Source organism: Alexandromys fortis, unplaced genomic scaffold, assembly GCF_014885135.2.
Source record: "Alexandromys fortis isolate MF-2015 unplaced genomic scaffold, M_Fortis_MF-2015_v1.1 scaffold_98, whole genome shotgun sequence".
NCBI classification, from domain to species: Eukaryota; Metazoa; Chordata; class Mammalia; order Rodentia; family Cricetidae; genus Alexandromys; species Alexandromys fortis.
This window is the reverse complement of record NW_026068002.1, coordinates 3,988,257-3,996,808: the sequence shown is the minus strand read 5'-3', so window position 1 is coordinate 3,996,808 and position 8,552 is coordinate 3,988,257. Positions and strand designations below refer to the sequence as shown.

Genomic DNA, 8,552 nt, shown 5'->3' with positions numbered 1-8,552 from the left:
TGTGGAGATAATGAACATAAATCCTACATTACTGGTTTAGAAGACCAGGAAGCTAATCTTTTTTTTTTTTTTTTTAGATTTATTTATTATGTATACAACATTCTGCCTCCATGTATGCCTGCAGGCCAGAAGAGGGCACCAGATCTCATTACAGATGGTTGTGAGCCACCATGTGGTTGCTGGGAATTGAACTCAGGTCCTCTGGAAGAGCAGGCAATGCTCTTAACCTCTGAGCCATCTCTCCAGCCCCCAGGAAGCTAATCCTTAGACTTGGTGGATACAGGATCATATGGGGGCAAGTCGACACTTAAAAGGATGACTCTCATATGGTGTCAAGCAATAAGACCATAGTAGTAACATTTTATGTTTCGTAGGTGCTTATGGTGTGTGTTCTGGTGCACACGTATGTATATGTGCACATGTGTGGAAACCAGAGGTCATGGCTGGGTCTCTTCTTCGGTCACTCTCCATCTTAGTTCTTGAGGCAGGATCTCTCCTTGGACCTGGAGCCCACCAACCAGTGAGCTCCAGGGGTCCTCTTGCCTCCACCTCCCCAACACTGGGATTACAGGTGCGTGCTGTACTCTTTCAACACCTCCTTCTTCCTACACGGGTGCTGAGGATATGAACTCAAGGTCCACATGCTTGACCAGCAAGCACTTTATCAACCGAACCATCTTTCCAGCCAAGGAGTTGTGTTTCATACTAAAATAGATATTACCATTGATCTTAAAAACATTTTATTTGTGATAATCAGCAAAATAATATGCCCAAGAATGTCAACAAATAGAAGAATTATAAACCATCCAAATGAAAGCACACATTAAAATTACAAACTGCATTTTATGTCTCAAGTTGTATTAGTTCATGCATATTTTGTCAAGGATAAGGTATTTTAAATGAATTCCATTTAAAGTTGGAATTCAGGAACAATTATTATTAAAATAATTTGTTGAGTATTATTTTTATTTTACGTGCAAGGGTGTTTTGTCTGCATGTGTATCTGTGTACCATGTACATACAGTGTGTGAAGATGCCAGAAGAGGGCATCAGATCCTTTGGAACTGGAATTACAGACAGTTGCTGACAACTGTGTGGGTACTGAGAATTAAACAAGAGTCCCCCGGTAAAGGAACCAGTTCTCTTAACCACTGAGCTACCCCTCTAATTTCAGAAATTCTACTTTTAAGCTGTGTAAGTTAAGAACAGTTTCACAGGTTCTTTTTCTGTGGATCAGTGGTTCTTAACCTTCCTAGCGCCATGACTCTTTAATACAGTTGCTCACGCTATGGTAACTCCCAACCATAAATTATTTTCCTTGCTACTTCCCAGTTGTAATTCTGATACTGTTACGAATCATAATGTAAATATCTTCTATGCAGGATATCTGGTATGCACCTCTGTGAAAGGGTTGTTTGACCCCAAAAGAGTCTCGACCCACATGCGGAGAACGACTAATGTGGATAATAATATTTTCTGTCCTGCTAACATCACAGCTCCCTGCTGTGTTGAACTGATGGGAAACACTTCCTTGTAATACCCACCACTAAGATGGATTTGACAACACAACCTGTCCACCCAGCACACAGAGGTTCAAGACCATCCCAAGCTGCACAGCAAGAGCCTGTCTCCAACAGGAAAGAAAATGACCAAAACAACAGCAACAGCAAAACAAAAACCAGAGTTGTGAATTCATTGCTTCTCTCTGTAGACAGCCAGAACAGGCTTAGGCAAGGGTATGGAGGGGACTGCCTTGGGAAACTTCCAGGTTGGGCGCTCCACAGGTCTTGCTCTCCTTCTGAGGAAAGCCTGAAATCTCACTACTCAATCCTCATTTCTTTTGCCTAGTTTCTCTTCACTTTTACATTTCTTCATCTTTTACATTCCTTTCCCTCCCCCACACCTACTTTCCTCCCTTCTTCTTCCCTCTCTTCCCTTTCTACTTTGGTAGTGGGAACAATGATTTCCCCCTGTGCCCTTGTGTGATCTCCCAAGTGCTGGGATTATAGACAGTCACCACATGCCTGGCTCTGCAGATTTTTGACTTTGAGAAGCCAAGGAAGACAATAATGTGCTTCCCGTTGGGGAGGAGGGAGATCATAATTATTAATCTACCGTGTTTGACATGATTTGCAATAAAGAAAGTTCATCTTTGAACTTGCATGCAGCACAAAAATTATCTTTAACTTAAGCTTCATTTGCATTTTTAAGCAGAAGTTAATAGCCTCTCTTGGAAAATATGCAAAAGTGTTGCAAAGGCATGCAAAGATATGTAAAACTGTCCACAGAACAGTTTTGAAAATGTTCCTTTGGGAGAAAGGGGTGGGACAGAGTGTAGTGACATTTCAAAAGTATTTTAATAAATAAAGTCTGCCTGAAGATCTGAGAGTAAAACAGCCCCACTGGTCAGTCTTATAGACCAGGTAATGGTAACACACACCTTTAATCCCAGTAGCTATACTAGTTGTCATAGAAACCAGACAGTGCATGCCTTTAATCACAGTGGTGCATGCCTTTAATCCCAGCCCTAGAGAGGATTATGAAAGCCCTAGAGAGGAGACAGCTCTCACAGGGTCTCATTCTGAGATTCCTGGAGGCAGGATCGCTATTTTGAACCAAGGCCAAGGTAAGAGCTAGTGGCTAGCTGTTTTGCTTTTTGGACCTTCAGGTTGGATCTGAAGTCCAATTTATATCTCTGAGTTTCTATTAATCATGCTTCACAGAGTCTCATATGTAGCTCTGGCTGTCCTGGAACTCACTATGTAAACTAAGCTGGCCTCAAATTATCTGCCTATCTGCCTCTGCCTCTGCCTCCTGAGTGGTCAGATTAAAGGTATAAACTACCATACTCTGCTTACGAAAGGACTTTAACAAGTCCAAAAGCAAGTTTAAGAACAAAGCTGCTGAGAGCTAGAGACTTGGCTCAGTGGTTAAAGAGTTCTTGCAGAAGACCCTGACTTGATTCCTTGCATTCATATGGCATTTCACAACTGCCTGTACCTCAAGTTCCAGGAGATCTGGCACCATACCTTCTGGTCTTTTTGGTGCATGCACATGCAAGCAAAAACACTAATATACATAAAATAAACATAAATGGAATTACTTTTTAAAAGAGCGAATCTGCTATCCCTCTCCCCCAGGAAAGTATGAAACTGCTGTGCTGTGTGATATAAGACAAATGCCATCTTTGACAGTCTATGGACTTCATCTTCTGTTTGCCTGGCAAAGGATGAGGACCTGTCATTCTCCAAAGCAGTTCAACGGACTCAGAGCTCCCAGCATGCTTTACAGACAGGAGTGGCCTTGAGTCTGCCCAGATTTCACTAAGACACTTTCCTGTTAATCCATGTAGCGTCAATTCCTTTGTGAGGTCATTTTTGGCAGAGGTGGGAAGCTTGATGTCAGGGAGTTAAAGATCACGAACGTACATTTGGTTTTAAGATCACTGGAGCAGAAATAACCATCAAAAGAATTCCACAGGGCTTCAAGTACCTATGGATTTCTTGTCTAAGAAGTATTGGGAAAACATTGTTTTCTGTTTCAGCCTAAAGAAACTTATTTTCCCAGGCATTGAAAAGTTAATTTAATTGTTGCCTCCTTCCATCTTTTCCAGACTAGCAGCTGGGACAGAAGAGTTTATCATTGCTCTGAAACATTCATGAAGGTCTTTGGCTGGAAAGAAATTACCTGGTTGACTTAATCAAAAGTACCTACCACTAAGTCAATTCATTTAAAAAAATAAATACTATCAGTGTTTCATGGTCCGGTTAGTGTTTTCTCCTCCCACAGCCTCTCTCATACCCATTTTTGTTGTCATTGTGTGCATATGTGTGTGTTTCTATGTGTATATATGTGTGTTTGCACGAATGTATGTTTGCATATGTGCACAAATATATGTATACTTGCATGTAGTATGTTTGTATGTGTGCATTTACATATGCACATCTGTGTTTTCACCTTCAAGTCCTACTCAGGGCTTATGTTTTTGAAAGCCATAAAATTTCAATCTATAAGAAAATTGTAGTATTTTCTGTTTTCTTGCCTGAAAACTATCTTGATGAGGTAGCGATTTGAGGTTCGAAGTCTGATGGAGTTGACAGCTGTCGTGGTTATTCTTCTTTACACATTCTGATGCACGAGTCACAGATATCTTTCCTTCAGTTTGCTTATTGCTGAATTTTCTTGAGAGCTTGTTTGGAGGTTCTGTGTGTGTGGGGGGGTGTATAGCTTCTCCTACGTCCTTGACTGAAGGCCACTCCTCCTCTACTGGGGGAAGATCATCCTCTTTGACCGACTGACAGACTGACCAACAGAGTGGGCAACTTCAGGAGGGAAGCACATCAGACAATGAGGAAGGGAGGGGACTCCTACCTAGCCAGCCAATCAGACAAATCAACCCTGGTCATCAGTGGGGTAACAGACACCATAGCCAGATCACCTTCACATCCTCCAAATTTTCTTGTCTTTCAACAAACAAAACAAAAACAAACCAAAAAAATCTCTTAATTTTAATTAAATATATCAACTTTTTAGTTCCCCAATTATTGTTATCAGATTCAAGATTATGAAGATTTAGAGTTTATATTTTACATTTCGTTGGGTGGATTCATTTTGAACTAGATTCTGGGTATGGTTCCAGGCATACACCACAATTCACCTTTTGCACGTGTCTATCAAGTTGTTACACTGTCATTATCTGTTCAAAAGACTTTTTTCTTTCTCAACTGAATCGCTTCTGTCTTCAAACCCAACTGAGATAATCTGCACATCTACTGTTCAACATTCATTCCATTCTATTGATCTATTTATCAGTATAGCTATCAATATCACAGCCTAGCTACTTCAGCTCTGTAATAAATGCTGAAGTTAGCGTCGTCCTTCACATTTTTTTCCAGTTCTTGTCTTTTTATTTATCATACACAAGGACTTGTCTCCTGCTTTTTGAAGCAGTGAGTCAGACAACACTTGCCACATTAATGCCTGTCAACGTGGCTGTCCATGAAAACTCCGGCATATTCATTGAGACGGACACTCTCAACGAAGGCAATTAATTCTGTCATTCTCATTCACCTTATAGTACTTCAATACAGACAATTTAACCTTCTTTCTCTTATGCTTATTCTTCTTGGGAGTGGGGTTAACCTTCTTCTGCCTTTTCTTAGCACCATCATGAAGTCTCAACATAAGATGAAGGGTGGACTCCTTTTGAATGTTGTAGTCAGGCAAAGTATGGCCATCTTCCAGGTGCCCGGCGAAGATCAGCCTCTATGGATCAGGAGGAATTCCTTTCCTATGGGCAATCTTGATCTTTACATTTTCTATAGTGTCTGAGGGTTCAGTCTCTAGCCAGATGGTCTTCCCTGTAAACGTCTCCATGAAAATCTGCATCTTGTTGCAGTTCCTTCTGAATTTGAAAAAAGTTTGATTAGACCCAAAGACAATGACGAGAGCCAAGCTTAAGGCCATTGGCCAGAGCTGGGCCACAGAGCACACCCATTCTTAACATTTTATTAGTTCAAATTGTCTTCAATTTTATATTTTATAACTTTTGTTTTTCCATATGAAACTTGAAATTATTTTGAATTATTTTGTCATTATATAGACAAAAAACCCTGGTGTATTTAATTGAGATAGTTTTAAATTTGTACATAAATTTGAAAGAAACTAACATAAAAAATATTATAAAGCTGAACATGATGGCATGGGCCCATAATCTCATCTACTTGAGAAGCTGAAATTAGGATCGTGATTCAAGTTCAACATGAGAAATTTAGCAAAGCCCTGATACCAAACAAATATTCCCAGATATTGATAACCGAGGAGAATTCTCTACTGAAGGATAACTATGTTTTATATGTTTATATAAAATGGCATCATGTTTGTCTCTAATATGCTTTAAATCATGTCTCATTCCTCCCAGTAATTAACACAGTGTAAACTGTGTGTAAATCACTGTTGTATTGTACGTGCTCAGCATGCCTTTGCTGTTCTTGAAATTTTCTTCCATGTGGTTGATTGAATTGATGTAGCCAGTGGACATAGAAGAATGACTGTCTATCTTCCTATTTACTTAGTTTTTCTCTAATTCCTCTCAGCAATGTTTCATATTTTCAATGTTCATATCTTACATATTTTATGCTTTATTATGTGCTTTATATTTTATATCTCATTTTTGTTTTGCTTTATTTTGGTTTGTTTTTTTTAAGACTTATTTATTTATTATGTATACAACATTCTGCTTCCATGTATGCCTGCACACTAAAAGAGGGCACCAGATCTCATTATAGATGGCTGTTAGCCACGATGTGGTTGATGGGAATTGAACTCAGGACCTCCAGAAGAGAGGTCAGTGCTCTTAACCTCTGAGCCATCTCTCCAGAGGACAGTAGATCTCATTATAGATGACTGTTAGACATCATGTGGTTGGTGGGAATTGAACTCAGGACCTCTGGAAGATCAGTCAGTGCTCTTAACCTCTGAGCCATCTCTCCAGCCCCCCCTTTTTAATTTTTTTTATAATTTATTTGTATTTTATATACATTGGTGTTTTGCCTGCATGTATGTCTGTGTGAGGGTGTTGGATCCCCCTGGAACAGGAGTTACAGACAGTTGTGAACTGCCTTGTGGTTGCTAGGAATTGAACCTGGGTCCTCCGGATGATCAGTCAGTACTCTTAACCACTAACACATCTCTCCAGCCCCTTAGTTTGGTTTTGAAAAGAGGGTTTCTCTGTGTAGCTGTGGATATCCCAAAACTCAGTATGTAGAACAGGCTGGCCTTGAACTCAGAGATTTGCCTGTCTCTGCCTCCTCAGTGCTGGGACTGAAGACACGCATCACCAGTGCTTGGATTCCCATTGTTTTTGATATCAAAAGGATTAGTGACTTATTTTTATAGGCAAATTAATTTGGGTGTGTGCATGTATACACACATGTATGCTAGGTTGTCCTCATGGAGGTAGGAAGACAACTTGTAGGAGCCACATCCCTTCTACTATGTGAGTTCTAGGAATCAAATTCATTCATTGGGCTTGCCTTTATCCACTTGAGACATCTTGCCAACCCAGCCTAATGACAGTTTAAGTATTGAACTAGCATGCAACAGTCTCACCCAGTTTGCTTGCTAGTCCCAAGCCTGTTCTGAATATTCAGTAAACTCTCCATGCAAATGATCATACTATGAGAGCAATGATAGGCTCACATCTTAGCTTCTAATCTTCTATTTTTTTATTGTCTTACTTTGCTGGTAATAACTTCCAGTGTAATAGGGATTTAATTCAATAATATCCTATCAGAAAAATTATCACATCTGGAGAAAGAAAGGGATATTAAAAAACAAGAGGTCTTATAGACACCAATTAGATTTGAACAGAGAACTTCTTCATGAGATATTATAGTCAAGATGTCAAAAGCACAAAGCAAACAAGTCCTATTAAAAAGCTGTAAGGAAAAAGACACTAGCTCACTTGCAAAGGAAAAACTACTAAAATCTAGGAAAGAACAAAATGGTACTTTTGAAGTCCTGAGTGTCAATAATAGCCAGCCAAGATGGATATACTCACCAACAGGACCCTTTAAAACTGACAGAGAAATAAGGACATTTCAAAACAAGAATTTGCTAACATAATTCATGACCACCAAGCCAGTGCTGCAGAAGACACTTCAAAGATTACTACCCAGCAATGGAAGAAAATGGCTACAATCATGAGAGCACAGGGAGGGATAAATTTGATGGAACAGATAAACTAAAGAAAGTCAGGAAGCCTTTCCTCATATGTAACACAGATGTAATATGGGCAAAGTAATGAATAATGATTCAATCGCCCAGAAAACAACCAACAAAGTTACAGGAATTAGTCAATATTTCTCAATAACATTTAATGTAAATATTCTCAAGATAATAAAGCGGTGTAGATTAGTTGATTGGACTAAAAATAAGATCCAACTATCTTCTTTCTCCAAGAAAGACACTTCAGTGACAAAGATGCCTGCAGACTGGAGGTCAAAGGATGGAAGTCAATCTATCAAGAGAATAAAAGCTGTGGGGTTGGTGAAGATCTTTTCCCATTCTGTAGTTTTGTCTTAGTGACTGTGTCCTTTGCCGTACAGAAGCTTCTCAGTTTCAGGAGGTCCCATTTATAAATTTCTGCTCTGAGAATCTGTGCTACTGGTGCTATATTTAGGAAGTGGTCTCCTGTACCCATACATGCAAGGCTATTTCCCATTTTTATATTTCCCACTCTTCTATGAGGTTTAGTGTGTCTGAAGTTATGTTGAGGTCTTTGATCCATTTGGACTTGAGTTTTGTGCATGGAGATTGATAGGAATCTATTTGCATTCTCCTACATGTTGATATTCAGTTATGCCAGGGCCATTTGCTTTCTTTTTTCCATTGTATAATTTTAGTTGCTATGCCAAAAAACGGGTGTTTGTAGGTGTGTGGCTAATACTAGGGTGTTCGATTCAATTCCTTTTGTCCATCTGTCTGTTTTTATGACAATACCAAGCTGTTTTCATTACTATAGCTCTATAGTAGAGCTTGAAATCAGGGAT

The 8,552-nt window shown here is 39.5% G+C and overlaps 1 pseudogene; it reads right to left on the bottom strand.

Annotated features, from left to right (window-relative positions):
• Positions 1 to 4,913: 4,913 nt before the first annotated feature.
• LOC126512976 (ubiquitin-40S ribosomal protein S27a-like) lies at positions 4,914 to 5,388 on the bottom strand (annotated as a pseudogene).
• Positions 5,389 to 8,552: the final 3,164 nt, after the last annotated feature.